This window comes from Canis lupus, chromosome 4 (genome assembly GCF_011100685.1).
Source record: "Canis lupus familiaris isolate Mischka breed German Shepherd chromosome 4, alternate assembly UU_Cfam_GSD_1.0, whole genome shotgun sequence".
In the NCBI taxonomy this organism is placed as follows: Eukaryota; Metazoa; Chordata; class Mammalia; order Carnivora; family Canidae; genus Canis; species Canis lupus.
Window position 1 is genome coordinate 62926115 of NC_049225.1, and position 15445 is coordinate 62941559.

The following is a 15445-nucleotide window of genomic DNA, read 5'->3' on the forward strand; positions in this document are numbered from 1 at the left end:
AGGAAACCATCCAGCCCTAAACACTTGTTTGTTGGAAGTTTTTTAAAAAGGATTTTACTTATTTCTTTGAGAGAGAACATGAGTAGGGGAGGAGCAGAGAGAGAGAGGGACAAACAGACACTGCACTCAGCATGGAACCTGACATGGAGCTCAGTTCTAGGACCCTGAGATCATGACCTGAGCCAAAATCAAGAGTTGGATGCTCTACCCAACTGAGCCATGCAGGCATCCCTGTTGGAAGATTTTTGATTACTGATTCAATTTCTTTGCTAGTTATGGGTCTGTTCAGGCTTTCTATTTCTTCCTCTTTGAGTTTTGGTAGTTTATATGTTTCTAGGAACTTATCCATTTCCCCCAGATTGCCTAATTTGTTGGCATATAATCGCTCATAGTATTCTCTTAGAATTGTTTGTGTTTCTCTGGTGTTGGTTGTGGTTTCTCCTCCTTCATTCATGATTTACTTATTTGGGTCCTGTCTTCTTTCTTTTTGATAAGTCTGGCTCTTGGTTTATAAATCTTGTTAATTCTTTCAAAGTACCAGCTCCTAGTTTCATTCATCTGTTCTACTGTTTTTTTTTTAATTCTATAACATTTATTTCTGCTCTGATTTTTATTATTTCTCTTCTTCTGCTGTATTTAGATTTTATTTGTTGTTCTTTTTTCCAGCTCCTTTGGAAGTAATGTTAGGTTGTATATTTGAGACTTTTCTTACTTCTTGAGGAAGGCCTGTATTGCTATATACTTCCCTCTTAGGACCACCTTTGCTGCATCCCAAAGGTTTTGAACTGTCATATTTTCATTTTCATTTGCTTCTATGTATTTTAAAAATTCGTCTTTAATTTCCTGGTTGACCCATTCATTCTTTAGTAGAATGTTCTTTAACCTCCATGTATTTGTGGTCCTTCCAAATTTTTTCTTATGGTTGACTTCAAGTTTCATAGCATTGTGGTCTGAAAATATGCATAGTATTATCTCAATCTTTCTGTACCAGTTGAGTCTTGATTTGTGACCCAGTATGTGATCTATTCCGGAGAATATTCTATGTGCACTTGACAGGAATGTGTGTTCTGCTGCTTTAGGATGAAATGCCCTGAATATATCTATTAAATCTATCTGATCCAGTGTGTCATTCAAAGCCCATGTTTCCTTGTTAATCTGCTTTGATTATTTGTCCATTGCTGTGAGTGAGGTGTAAAAGTATCCTACTATTTTTGTATTAATATCAGTTTTTAAAAATTTTGTTATTAATTGGTTTATATATTTGGCTACTTCCAAGTTAGAGACATAAATATTTATGATTGTTAGATCTTTCTGTTGGATAGGCCCCTTTATTTATACTATAGTGCTCTTCATCTCTTGTTACAGTCTTTGGTTTAACTTTATTTTTTATTTATTTATTTATTTTAATTTATTTTTTATTGGTGTTCAATTTACTAGCATACAGAATAACCCCCAGTGCCCGTCACCCATTCACTCCCACCCCCCGCCCTCCTCCCCTTCCACCGCCCCTAGTTCGTTTCCCAGAGTTAGCAGTCTTTACGTTCTGTCTCCCTTTCTGATATTTCCCACACATTTCTTCTCCCTTCCCTTATATTCCCTTTCACTATTATTTATATTCCCCAAATGAATGAGAACATATAATGTTTGTCCTTCTCCGACTGACTTACTTCACTCAGCATAATACCCTCCAGTTCCATCCACGTTGAAGCAAATGGTGGGTATTTGTCATTTCTAATAGCTGAGTAATATTCCATTGTATACATAAACCACATCTTCTTTATCCATTCATCTTTCGATGGACACCGAGGCTCCTTCCACAGTTTGGCTATCGTGGCCATTGCTGCTATAAACATCAGAGTGCAGGTGTCCCGGCATTTCATTGCATCTGTATCTTTGGGGTAAATCCCCAACAGTGCAATTGCTGGGTCATAGGGCAGGTATATTTTTAACTCTTTGAGGAACCTCCACACAGTTTTCCAGAGTGGCTGCACCAGTTCACATTCCCACCAACAGTGTATGAGGGTTCCCTTTTCTCCGCATCCTCTCCAACATTTGTTGTTTCCTGCCTTGTTAATTTTCCCCATTCTCACTGGTGTGAGGTGGTATCTCATTGTAGTTTTGATTTGTATTTCCCTGATGGCAAGTGATGCAGAGCATTTTCTCATATGCATGTTGGCCATGTCTATGTCTTCCTCTGTGAGATTTCTCTTCATGTCTTTTGCCCATTTCATGATTGGATTGTTTGTTTCTTTGCTGTTGAGTTTAATAAGTTCTTTATAGATCTTGAAAACTAGCCCTTTATCTGATATGTCATTTGCAAATATCTTCTCCCATTCTGTAGGTTGTCTTTGAGTTTTGTTGACTGTATCCTTTGCTGTGCAAAAGCTTCTTATCTTGATGAAGTCCCAATAGTTCATTTTTGCTTTTGTTTCTTTTGCCTTCGTGGATGTATCTTGCAAGAAGTTACTATGGCTGAGTTCAAAAAGGGTGTTTCCTGTGTTCTTCTCTAGGATTTTGATGGAATCTTGTCTCACATTTAGATCTTTCATCCATTTTGAGTTTATCTTTGTGTATGGTGAAAGAGAGTGGTCTAGTTTCATTCTTCTGCATGTGGATGTCCAATTTTCCCAGCACCATTTATTGAAGAGACTGTCTTTCTTCCAATGGATAGTCTTTCCTCCTTTATCGAATATTAGTTGCCCATAAAGTTCAGGGTCCACTTCTGGATTCTCTATTCTGTTCCAAATCTATGTGTCTGTTTTTGTGCCAGTACCACACTGTCTTGATGACCACAGCTTTGTAGTACAACCTGAAATCTGGCATTGTGATGCCCCCAGATATGGTTTTCTTTTTTAAAATTCCCCTGGCTATTCAGGGTCTTTTCTGATTCCACACAAATCTTAAAATAATTTGTTCTAACTCTCTGAAGAAAGTCCATGGTATTTTGATAGGGATTGCATTAAACGTGTATATTGCCCTGGGTAACATTGACATTTTCACAATATTAATTCTGCCAATCCATGAGCATGGAATATTTTTCCATCTCTTTGTGTCTTCCTCAATTTCTTTCAGAAGTGTTCTATAGTTTTGAGGGTATAGATCCTTTACATCTTTGGTGAGGTTTATTCCTAGGTATCTTATGCTTTTGGGTGCAATTGTAAATGGGATTGACTCCTTAATTTCTCTTTCTTCAGTCTCATTGTTAGTGTATAGAAATGCCACTGACTTCTGGGCATTGATTTTGTATCCTGCCACACTACCGAATTGCTGTATGAGTTCTAGCAATCTTGGGGTGGAGACTTTTGGGTTTTCTATGTAGAGTATCATGTCATCGGCGAAGAGGGAGAGTTTGACTTCTTCTTTGTCAATTTGAATGCCTTTAATGTCTTTTTGTTGTCTGATTGCTGAGGCTAGGACTTCCAGTACTATGTTGAACAGCAGTGGTGAGAGTGGACATCCCTGTCTTGTTCCTGATCTTAGGGGAAAGGCTCCCAGTGCTTCCCCATTGAGAATGATATTTGCTGTGGGCTTTTCATAGATGGCTTTTAAGATGTCGAGGAATGTTCCCTCTATCCCTACACTCTGAAGAGTTTTGATCAGGAATGGATGCTGTATTTTGTCAAAAGCTTTCTCTGCATCCAATGAGAGGATCATATGGTTCTTGGTTTTTCTCTTGCTGATATGATGAATCACATTGATTGTTTTACGGGTGTTGAACCAGCCTTGTGTCCCAGGGATAAATCCTACTTGGTCATGGTGAATAATTTTCTTAATGTACTGTTGGATCCTATTGGCCAGTATCTTGTTGAGAATTTTTGCATCCATGTTCATCAGGGATATTGGTCTGTAATTCTCCTTTTTGGTGGGGTCTTTGTCTGGTTTTGGAATTAAGGTGATGCTGGCCTCATAGAACGAATTTGGAAGTACTCCATCTCTTTCTATCTTTCCAAACAGCTTTAGGAGGATAGGTATGGTTTCTTCTTTAAACGTTTGATAAAATTCCCCTGAGAAGCCATCTGGCCCTGGACTCTTGTGTCTTGGGAGGTTTTTGATGACTGCTTCAATTTCCTCCCTGGTTATTGGCCTGTTCAGGTTTTCTATTTCTTCCTGTTCCAGTTTTGGTAGTTTGTGGCTTTCCAGGAATGCGTCCATTTCTTCTAGATTGCCTAATTTATTGGCATATAGCTGTTCATAATATGTTTTTAAAATCGTTTGTATTTCCTTGGTGTTGGTAGTGATCTCTCCTTTCTCATTCATGATTTTATTGAGTCTTCTCTCTCTTCTTTTTAATAAGGCTGGCTAATGGTTTATCTATCTTATTAATTCTTTCAAAGAACCAACTCCTGGTTCTGTTGATCTGTTCCACAGTTCTTCTGGTCTCGATTTCGTTGAGTTCTGCTCGAATCTTTATTAACTCCCTTCTTCTCTTGGGTGTAGGATCTATTTGCTGTTTTTTCTCTAGCTCCTTTAGTGTAAGGTTAGCTTCTGTATTTGAGTTCTTTCCAGTTTTTGAATGGATGCTTGTATTGCGATGTATTTCCCCCTTAGGACTGCTTTTGCTGCATCCCAAAGATTTTGAACGGTTGTATCTTCATTCTCATTAGTTTCCATGAATCTTTTTAATTCTTCCTTAATTTCCTGGTTGACCCTTTTATCTTTTAGCAGGATGGTCCTTAATCTCCACGTGTTTGAGTTCCTTCCAAACTTCTTGTTGTGATTTAGTTCTAATTTCAAGGCATTATGGTCTGAGAATATGCAGGGGACAATCCCAATCTTTTGGTATCGGTTCAGACCCGATTTGTGACCCAATATGTGGTCTATTCTGGAGAAAGTTCCATGTGCGCTTGAGAAGAATGTGTATTCAGTTGAGTTTGGATGTAAAGTTCTGTAGATATCTGTGAAATCCATCTGGTCCAGTGTATCATTTAAAGCTCTCGTTTCTTTGGAGATGTTGTGCTTAGAAGACCTATCGAGTATAGAAAGAGCTAGATTGAAGTCACCAAGTATAAGTGTATTATTATCTAAGTATTTCTTCACTTTGGTTAATAATTGATTTATATATTTGGCAGCTCCCACATTCGGGGCATATATATTGAGGATTGTTAAGTCCTCTTGTTGAATAGATCCTTTAAGTATGATATAGTGTCCCTCTTCATCTCTCACTACAGTCTTCGGGGTAAATTTTAGTTTATCTGATATAAGGATGGCTACCCCTGCTTCTTTTGAGGACCATTCGAATGGTAAATGGTTCTCCAACCTTTTATTTTCAGGCTGTAGGTGTCCTTCTGTCTAAAATGAGTCTCTTGTAGACAGCAAATAGATGGGTCCTGCTTTTTTATCCAGTCTGAAACCCTGCGCCTTTTGATGGGGTCATTAAGCCCGTTCACGTTCAGAGTTACTATTGAGAGATAAGAGTTTAGTGTCATCATGATATCTATTCAGTCCTTGTTTTTGTGGACTGTTCCACTGAACTTCTTTTTAAATGGGAATTTTAAGAGTCCCCCTTAAAATTTCTTGCAGAGCTGGTTTGGAGGTCACATATTCTTTTAGTTGCTGCCTGTCTTGGAAGCTCTTTATTTCTCCTTCCATTTTGAATGAGAGCCTTGCTGGATAAAGTATTCTTGGTTGCATGTTCTTCTCATTTAGGACCCTGAATATATCCTGCCAGCCCTTTCTGGCCTGCCAGGTCTCTGTGGAGAGGTCTGCTGTTACCCTAATACTCCTCCCCATAAAAGTCAGGGATTTCTTGTCTCTTGCTGCTTTAAGGATCTTCTCTTTATCTTTGGAATTTGCAAGCTTCACTATTAAATGTCGAGGTGTTGAACGGTTTTTATTGATTTTAGGGGGGATCTCTCTATTTCCTGGATCTGAATGCCTGTTTCCCTTCCCAGATTAGGAAAGTTTTCAGCTAGAATTTGTTCAAATACATATTCTGTCCCTCTGTCCCTTTCGGCGCCCTCGGGAACCCCAATTAAACGTAGGTTTTTCTTTCTCAGGCTGTCGTTTATTTCCCTTAATCTATCTTCATGGTCTTTTAATTGTTTGTCTCTTTTTTCCTCAGTTTCCCTCTTTGCTATCTACTTGTCTTCTATGTCACTCACTCGTTCTTCCACCTCGTTAACCCTCGTCGTTAGGACTTCTAGTTTGGATTGCATCTCATTCAATTGATTTTTAATTTCTGCCTGATTAGCTCTATATTCTGCAGTCATGAAGTCTCTTGAGTCCTTTATACTTTTTTCTAGAGCCACCAGTAGCTGTATAATAGTGCTTCTGAATTGGCTTTCTGACATTGAATTGTAATCCAGATTTTGTAACTCTGTGGGAGAGAGGACTGTTTCTGATTCTTTCTTTTGAGGTGAGGTTTTCCTTCTAGTCATTTTGCTCAGTGCAGAGTGGCCAAAAGCAAGTTGTATTGGGAAAAAGAGAAAAAGAGAGGAGAGAAGGAAGGAAAGAAAAGAGAAAGAGAAAAAAAAGGGAAGTAAAAAAAAAAACACACAAAAAAAAAAGAAGAAAAAAGAGAAAGAAAAAGAAAGGAGAAAAAAAGGGGGTGGGGGAAGGAAACAAATCAAAAAGCAAAACAAAATAAAAACAAAAACAAAAACAAAAACAAAACAAAACAAACAAAAAGAACCACGGGGGAGTATCTTCTGATTCTGTGTACTTTAAGTCCCTTGGCTTCTCCTGGGAGTTGTCAGTCTAGCTGGTGTTCTGGGGGAGGGGCCTGCTGTGCTGATTTTCAGGTGTTAGCAGTTGGGGGAGCTGCTGTGCCCCTGCCTGGTGCAGGGCTCAGTGGGGGTTGTTTACCCCGTGAGGCCGCAGGAGGAACAGCCCCAGTGGCGGGTCAGCTCTGGAAACCTGGATTCAGCTCCGGCAGGAACTCCGTCTGCAGGGCCTGGAGGCTCTGGGGCGGGGCCGCTGATCTGCTCAGCTGGGGCAGGAGCGTCCTTGCTGTCCTGGGCCCTCCCGGCCTCTGCCTGTCCCGGGGGAGGCGGGATCCTGGGCTGTGTCCCGGCGCCCTGTGCTCCGGGGCCTGCGCTGTTGGATTCGCGCTCCCGGGCCGCGCAGCCCCCTCCGCGGAGCCGCCGCCCGAGCGCCCCCGAGCTGCTCCGGGTCCCGCCGTGCGCGCTGCAGCCCTTAGGGAGCTCGGCGCACTCTCCCGGGGCGCAGGTGTCTGTTACTGTCCCCGGGAGCCCGAGGGCATCCCCGCCCTCCTGGGTCCTGCTCCAACTCCCTGGAGCCCCTTTCCGCCCGGGAAGGTCGGTGCAGCTCCTGCTCCTCCGGGACGGGGCTCTCCTGTCCTGGGGACACTCGCCCCGGCCTCAGCCCGGCTCCTCGCGGGGCCCCTCCCCCTTGGAGGCCTTTGTTTCTTTATTTCTTTTTCCCCGTCTTCCTACCTTGATAGAAGCACGAACTCTTCTCACTGTAGCATTCCAGCTGGTCTCTCTTTAAATCTCAGGCCGAATTCATAGATTTTCAGGATAATTTGAAGGTTTTCTAGGTAATTTGGTGGAGACAGGTGATTTGGAGACCCTACTCTTCCGCCATCTTCCTCCTCCCCCCTCCCAGTCTTTGGTTTAAAATCTAGTTTGGGGATCCCTGGGTGGCGCAGCGGTTTGGCGCCTGCCTTTGGCCCAGGGCGTGATCCTGGAGACCCGAGATCGAGACCCACATCAGGCTCCCGGTGCATGGAGCCTGCTTCTCCCTCTGCCTGTGTCTCTGCCTCTCTCCCTTTCTCTCTCTGTGACTATCATAAATAAATAAAAAATTAAAAAAATATAAAATCTAGTTTGTTTGATAAAAGTATTGCCACTTGGCTTTCTTTTGATATCCATTAGCATGATAAATGGTTCTCCGTGCCTTCACTTTCTATCTGCAGGTGCCTTTAGGTCTAAAATGAGTCTTTTATGGCCAGCAATATAGTTAGGTCTTGTTTTTTTTATCCATTCTGGTACCTCGTGCCTTTTGATTGGAGCATTTAGTCCATTTACATTCAGAGTGATTATTGATAGATATGAATTTAGTGCCATTGTATTACCTATAAGGTTGGTGTTTCTGGAGATTTTCTCTGTTCCTTTCTATTCTTTTTTGTTTTTAGTCTTTCTTTCCCACTCAAAGCGTCCTCTTTAATATTTCTTGCAGGGCTGGTTAGGTGGTCATGAACTCCTTCAGTTTTTGTTTGTGTGAGAAACTCCTTACCTCTTCTATTCTGAATGACAGCCTTGCTGGAGAAGGTATTCCTGGCTTCATATTTTTCCCATTTAGCATGTTGAATATATTATGCCACTCCTGTCTAGACTGTCAAGTTTCTGTAGATTCATCTGCTGCTAACATTTGTCTTCCCTTGTAAGTTAGGGATTTCTTTACTCTGGCTGCTTTTAGGATTTTTGCTTTTCTCTGTATTTTGCGATTTTTACTATATGTTTTGGTGTTGGCCTGCTTTGGTTGATTTTGATGGGGGTTCTCTGTGCCTCCCAGGAATTTGATGTCTAGTTCCTTTCCCAGATTAGGGAAATTTTCAGCTATAATTTGCTCAAATAAACCTTCTGTTCCCTTTCCCCCTCTCTTCTTCTTCTGGGACTCCTATGATATTGGTCCTTCTTCATCTATTTTTACAGCCTTTTGTTTAAAATCTAGTTTGTCTGATATAAGTATGGCTATTCCAGCTTTCTTTTGATGCCCATTAGAATGATAAATGGTTCTTCACCCCTTCACTTTCAATCTGGAGGTGGCTTTGGGTTTAAAATGAGTCTCTTGTAAACATCATATTTATGGGTTCTGTTTTTTATCCATTATGATACCCTATGTCTTTTGATTGGAGCATTTAATCCATTTTCATTCAGAATAATTATTAAAAGATATGAATTTAGTGCTTTTGTATTACCTGTAAAGTCACTGTTTCTGTAGATTGTATCTGTTCCTTTTTGGTCTTTATTACTTTTAGATTCCCTTTCCCCTTTAATATTTCTTGCAGGGCTGGTTTAGTGTTCATGAATTCCTTTAGTTTTTCTTTGTCTTGGAAAGTCTTTATCTCTCCCTCTGTTCTAAATGACAGTCTTGCTGGATAAGCTATTTTTTGCTGCATGTTTTTCCCATTTAGCATGTTAACTATATCATGCCAGTTCTTTTTGGACTGTCAGGTCTCTGTGGACATGTTGCTGCAGCCTTATGTGTCTGTCCTTGTAGGTTAAGGACCTCTTGTCCTGAGCTGTTTTCAGGATTTTCTGTTCATCTGTAATTTGCAAGTTTCACTATAATATGTTGTGATGTTGACATATTTTTGTTGATTTTGAGGGTTCTGTGTGCCTCTTGGTCTTGAATGCCTGCTTCCTTCCCCAGATTAGGGAAGTTCTCAGCTGTAATTTGTTCCAATAATCCTTCTGCCCCATTTTCTTGCTCTTCTTCTGGGACTCCTATAATATGGATATTATTTCACCTTATGGGATTGCTGAGTTCTCTATGTCTACCTTCATGATCTAATAGTTCTTTTTTTCAGTCTTCTTTTCAGCTTCATTATTTTCCATAATTTTATCCTCTATATCACTGATTTCCTCTACTGCTTCATTCATCATTATTTTTATGGGCTTCATTTGGGACTGGGACTGCATCTCAGTTACAGCATTTTAAATTTTGGCCTGACTAGACTTTAGTTCTTCTAACTTTATGCTAAGGGATTCTCTAGTGTCTTCTATGTTTTTTCATGTCCAGCTAGTATCTTTTGTAATCATCATTATTTTTTTAAAGATTTTATTTATTTATTTATTTATGAGAGAGAGAGAGAGAGGCAGAGACAAAGGCAGAGGGACAAGCAGGCTCCATGCAGGGAACCCAATGTGGGACTCGATCCCGGGTGTCCAGGATCACGCCCTGGGCTGAAGGTGGCGCTAAACCGCTGAGCCACCTGGGCTGTCCTATAATCATTGTTTTAAATTCTAGTTCAGACATCTTACTTATATCTGTATTGATTAAATCTCTAGCTGTGAGTATTATCTCCTATTCTTTCTTTTGGTGTGTATTTCTCTGTCTTGTCTTTCAAATGGTGGTTGCTTTTCTACTTATAGACTTGCAGCATTTGTTTCTCAAACCTCCGATTGATGTCTTGGGTGTTCAGAATGATTTGATAACTATCTAGATGTATTCATGGGATGAGACAAACTTAGAGTCCCACTACTCCTCCTAGGCTCCTTTTTTCCCCAAAAATTTTATTTAAATTCCAGTTAGTTAACATATAATGTAATATTAGTTTCAGGTATAGAATTTAGTGATTCATCACTTACATACAACACTCAGTGCTCATCACAAGTGCCCTCCCTAATACACGTCACCTATTTAGTCAATGGTCCCTGTCCACCTCCCCTCCGGTAACCCTGAGTTCGTTCTCTGTAGTTAAGTCTGTTTCCTGGTTTGCTTTGGCTCTCTTTTCCTCTTATGTTTATCTGTTTTGTTTCTTAAATTTTACATATGAGTGAAATCATATGGTATTTGTTTTTCTCTGGCTGACCTATTTCACTTAAATAATACTGTCTAATTCCATCCAATCATTGCAAATGGCAAGATTTTATTCTTTTTTTATGGCTGAGTAATATTCTATTATATACATATTATCCTATTACAATATATATAATATCCTATTATATATATGATATAGGATATGTATATATGATTTATATATCACCTCTTCTTTTTCCATTCATTAGTGGATGGACATTTGGGCTCTTTCTGTAATTTGCCTATTGTTAATAATGCTGCTATGAACATCGGGATGCATGTGTGCCTTTGAATTAGCATTTTTGTATCCTTTAGGTAAATACCTAGTAGCACAATTGCTGGATCATAGGGTAGCTCTATTTTTAATTTTTTAAGGAAACTCCATACTGTTTTTCAGAATGGCTGCTCCAGTTTGCTTTGCCACCATCAGTGTAAGAGGGTTCCCCTTTCTCTGCATCCTCAATAACATCTATTGTTTCCTATGTTGTTCATTTTAACCATTTTGACTGGTTTGAGGTGATTTTTTCACTGTAGCTTTGATTTTTATTTCCCTGATGATGAAAATCTTTTCACGTGTCTGTTAGACATCTGAATGTCTTCTTTGGAAAAATGTCTATTCATGTCTTCTACCATTTTATTTTTTTTTATTTTTTTAAAGATTTTTTATTTATTCATGCATGAGAGACACACACAGAGAGAGAGAGAGAGAGAGAGAAGCAGAGAAACAGGCAGAGGGAGAAGCAGGCTGCATGCAGGGAGCCTGGCGTGGGACTCAATCCTGTGTCTTCAGGATCACGCCCTGGGCCAAAGGTGGCACTAAACCGCTGAGCCACTGGGGTTGCCCTCTTCTACCCATTTCAAAATTGGATTATTTGTTTATTTGGTGTTCAGTTTTATAAATTCTTTATATATTTTAGATACTAACACTTTATTTTATTTTTATTTTTTAGAAGATTTTTTAAAAAATTTATTCATGAGAGACACAGAGAGAGAGGCAGAGACATAGGCAGAAGGAGAAGCAGGCTCAGCGAGGAGCCTGATGTGGGACTCAATCCTGGAACCCTGGGATTATGAACTGAGTCAAAGGCAGATGCTCAACCACTGAGCCACCCAGGCACCCAGATACTAACCCTTTATTGGATATTTGTTTGTTTGTTTGTTTTTATCTCAACGAAGTCCCAATAGTTAATTTTTGCTTTTGTTTTTCTTGCCTCTGGAGATATATCTAGTTAGAAGTTGCTATGGTTGATGTCAAAGAACTTACTGCCTGTGTTGTCCTCTAGGATTTTGATGGATTCCTGTCTCACATTTAGTACTTTCATCCATTTTGAATTTATTTTTGTGTATGGTGTGAGAAAGTGGTCTAGTTTCATTCTTTTGTATGTTTCTATCTAGTTTTCTCAACACCATTTGATGAAGAGACTGTCTTTTTTTTCCATTGGCTATTCTTTCCTGCTTTGTTGACCATATAGCTATAGGTTCATTGGTGGGTTTTCTATTCTGTTCCATTGATCTCTGTGTCTGATTTTGTGCCAGTATCATACTGCCTTGATCACTATAGCTTTGTAATATAACTTGCAGTTCATAATGTGATGCTTCCAGCTTTGCTTTTTCAAAATTGCTTTGGCTATTTGGAGCTCTTTTATGGTTCCATACAAATCTTAGGATTGTAAAACTCCAGGCTTTAAGCTGCACTGGTTGCCAGAAGCCATGAAATTTGGCCCCTCTTACTTTCTAAGCCAGTTGCTATGGGTATTTGTCTTCCCCCTGCGTTCACCTGTGTGGTAGTCTGTTTCTTGCTCTTCTCTGAGTTCAACCCCATTGCCACCACAGTGGCTATGATCTGTTTCTCTCCCAAACTGTGTCTCTGTATATTCTACCTCCTTTGATGTTGCCTCTTCTCTACCTTTAGTTGTGGACTTTGCTCTGTCATTCTTAGGTCAGTCTGCAGGGTATTTAGGATGGTTTGATAGTTATCTAGTTGTATTCATGGAATGGGCAAGCCTAGGGTAATTATACTTTGTCACCATCTGTCCACTCCCTTGAATCTCTTGGTTTTTAAGTGTGGCATTAAATAGGCAAAGGACAGACATGTAAAATGCCATGATCTTATTTTTAAGGTGATCTCATTCTCCAGTATCAGATTTAGTTGTAATAAGCTTACATTTTAATTTTCCTCTGTCTGACCTTGATGCCTATTTCTCAGTTGGTTTGAATGCCTAATGGGATCTGAGAGGGGATGTTATGTATTCATGTATCTGCCTCCTTAAGTCCTAATATGGTACATAGATTCATCTCTACTGTTAAATGCGTAGATACTCCCCTTCACTCCCATGCCATAAATCCTCTTGGCTGCATGTCTGCTGATGGGTGTTAGAGTTGCTACATCATTACATTGTTTGTAGATGTACCACAAGAATGCTGTGAGCCCTAGCCCTCTTGGCTTTTAGGATACTACAAACTTAGTAAATGAGAATAATATATCATAACCTTTCCTGTGTGAGTTTCTGTGTGAATGTTTGTACCTGTAAAGGACATGGGCATGGATGCCTCTCTTGGGATTTTTCTCTTTATACTGAAGAACAGATTTTCATAGAATCAGGATAGCCCTATGTTCATTTTGTAGAGGTAGAATTGAACTATAGAGGAAGTAAAGCTATATGTCTGGTCACTTAGAAAAAGTTTTCTTTCCAGTTTGCCCGTAAAATTATGATTTTTTGAATAAGAAGTGGTATATTTCAGTGCAGTCTTATTCAAGTTATGTTCTTGATTAAAATTATTAGAATATGAATTCAGCAATAGAAGGATGTTGTCTAATTCAAAGCATTCAAAACTGAAATCAGAATATTAAAGTACTAAACTTATGTGTAATCTATCCAACTACTATTTTTCAAATGGGTAAGATAGAATATTTTTTATTTCCATCCACATTATTTTGTGCATTCAAGAAAATCTTGTGAAATATTATAAATAGACATCTACTTTATTAGCCCATTATATTTTTTTGTGCAACCTACATTTCAATAAATGCACCTCCAGGTGCTAAAAATAAAAACTGGTATTCTAACCTAGTTATCCAACAGAAATCAGTATTAACATTAGAAATTCAATGAGTGGCTATTGGTAAGGCAGTACATGATTTAAAATGGGGAAAACAATAAAACCAACTTTAGTATTGTTAGTAACTGAGATGAATATTACGTGCTTTGGGAACTATGTTTGTATTACATGTCACATCCCATTACAAAATATGTCACTAGAATGGAAAAGTTAATAGAAAAGAGCATATCCACACCCCTGGCCAATGGCTCACTTATTTAAAATGACATTCAATGTAAAACAGAGATATTTCCACTGTCTTTGGAATTCACTAATAAAATTTGGCTTGTATTGCCATATAACTCCTGCCAAAAGATTCACATCTAGTGCACATTTTCCTGTGCATTGATCCTAGAACTGTATTCTTCATGATCCCTTTCTACATTCTCTTGAATTCCCTCCCCACATTCCTGCTAGACTCTTGAACTAGACCATGGATTTTCTTCTATTGAAATTTCAAAATGGGTGAAAAGTATTTAAGGCAAGCCAGGAATTCTTTAAGAGCTTTTCTGAGATCTAATTATTCCAGATGATAAAGCATTAGCTTCTAATACATGTCAGGATTGGGTAGCATAATCTGCTGATATCTAAGGAATGTAGTTCAGTAATCACTTTGGTTTTAGGGTTTTCAGAGGATTGATTTGGATGGGTAATGGTTCTGTTGCTGAATCAGAATCCAATTTTAGTGACAATTTCAGAATCTCTGGTGATAAAATGGAGAAATATATGATATAATTGTTCAATTGAACAAATTTCCAATATAAGAAGCATCTATAAGAAGCATCTAAATAATTTCTGGGAACTAAAACTTCTTCTTGAATGTACTGATTTTACATACGAAGGTTATCACCTAATTTGTAAAGTGCCACAACTGGAATATGAGAAACTAGATCTCAAAGAGGAAAATACTCCTTGGTAAGGCTTGGCCTTACCAATAGCCACTCATTGAATTTCTAATGTTAATATTCAGTTCATTGGTCACACTAGCCACCTTTCAAGCTCTCAATAGCTTCATGCATCTAGTGACTATGATGTTAGACAGTATAGATATAGAACATTTGCATCATCATGGAAGGTTTATTGGACAGTGCTATTCTAAAGCATATAAGATTATAATATATTGTACTTTTTTATAAAATGAAACAAAACTTACATTATAACATTGTGTTTTTTAAGATTTCTAAGGCAAGCAATAGGAGTCCCATTGCAAAAATTCTAGGCTTCCAGGCAACCAATAAGAAATCCTTACACAATCATGTGAATTTTACTCTGCATTGTTTATCTTATTTTACACTTCAGGAAACAGCGAGAGGTCACAGGACTTGTCCCATCATCCTTACAGGGTTAGTGAGTGGCTCAGGTAGAATGAAAGCTGACAGCCTAGACCACTTAATCTGTGGAGAATCCAGGTGCCAGACACAATGGGGATAAACATCACAAGTGAAGACAATCTCACATGGGCCTCTGGAAAACCCTTCAAAACACCGTGCAAGTGTTCTTTGTTACAGACTAAAATAGAAGAGTGCTTATTTTGTTTTCTTTTCAAATTGTCCTTGGAACTGAGAGCTTATTCACTTCATTACCTTCAGTAGACTTGTAGTGACTATAGAATTCATCAAGTTATTTAATACAGAAACATGGAAATATAGGAGATGGTTTTACATTTTTAAACTTGAATGGGGACATTCAGACACTAGGAAAAACTAATTAGCTCAACCCTTGGTAACAGTATAACTGACTTGATTAGAAATAGAGGCATGACATACTGGAACTGGCTTGTACTGGCTCACAAGAGCCCATTGTTAAAATTTCAGGAATTCTGCAAACCGGTTGTTAAATACAGCTATTATTAAAAGTTAAA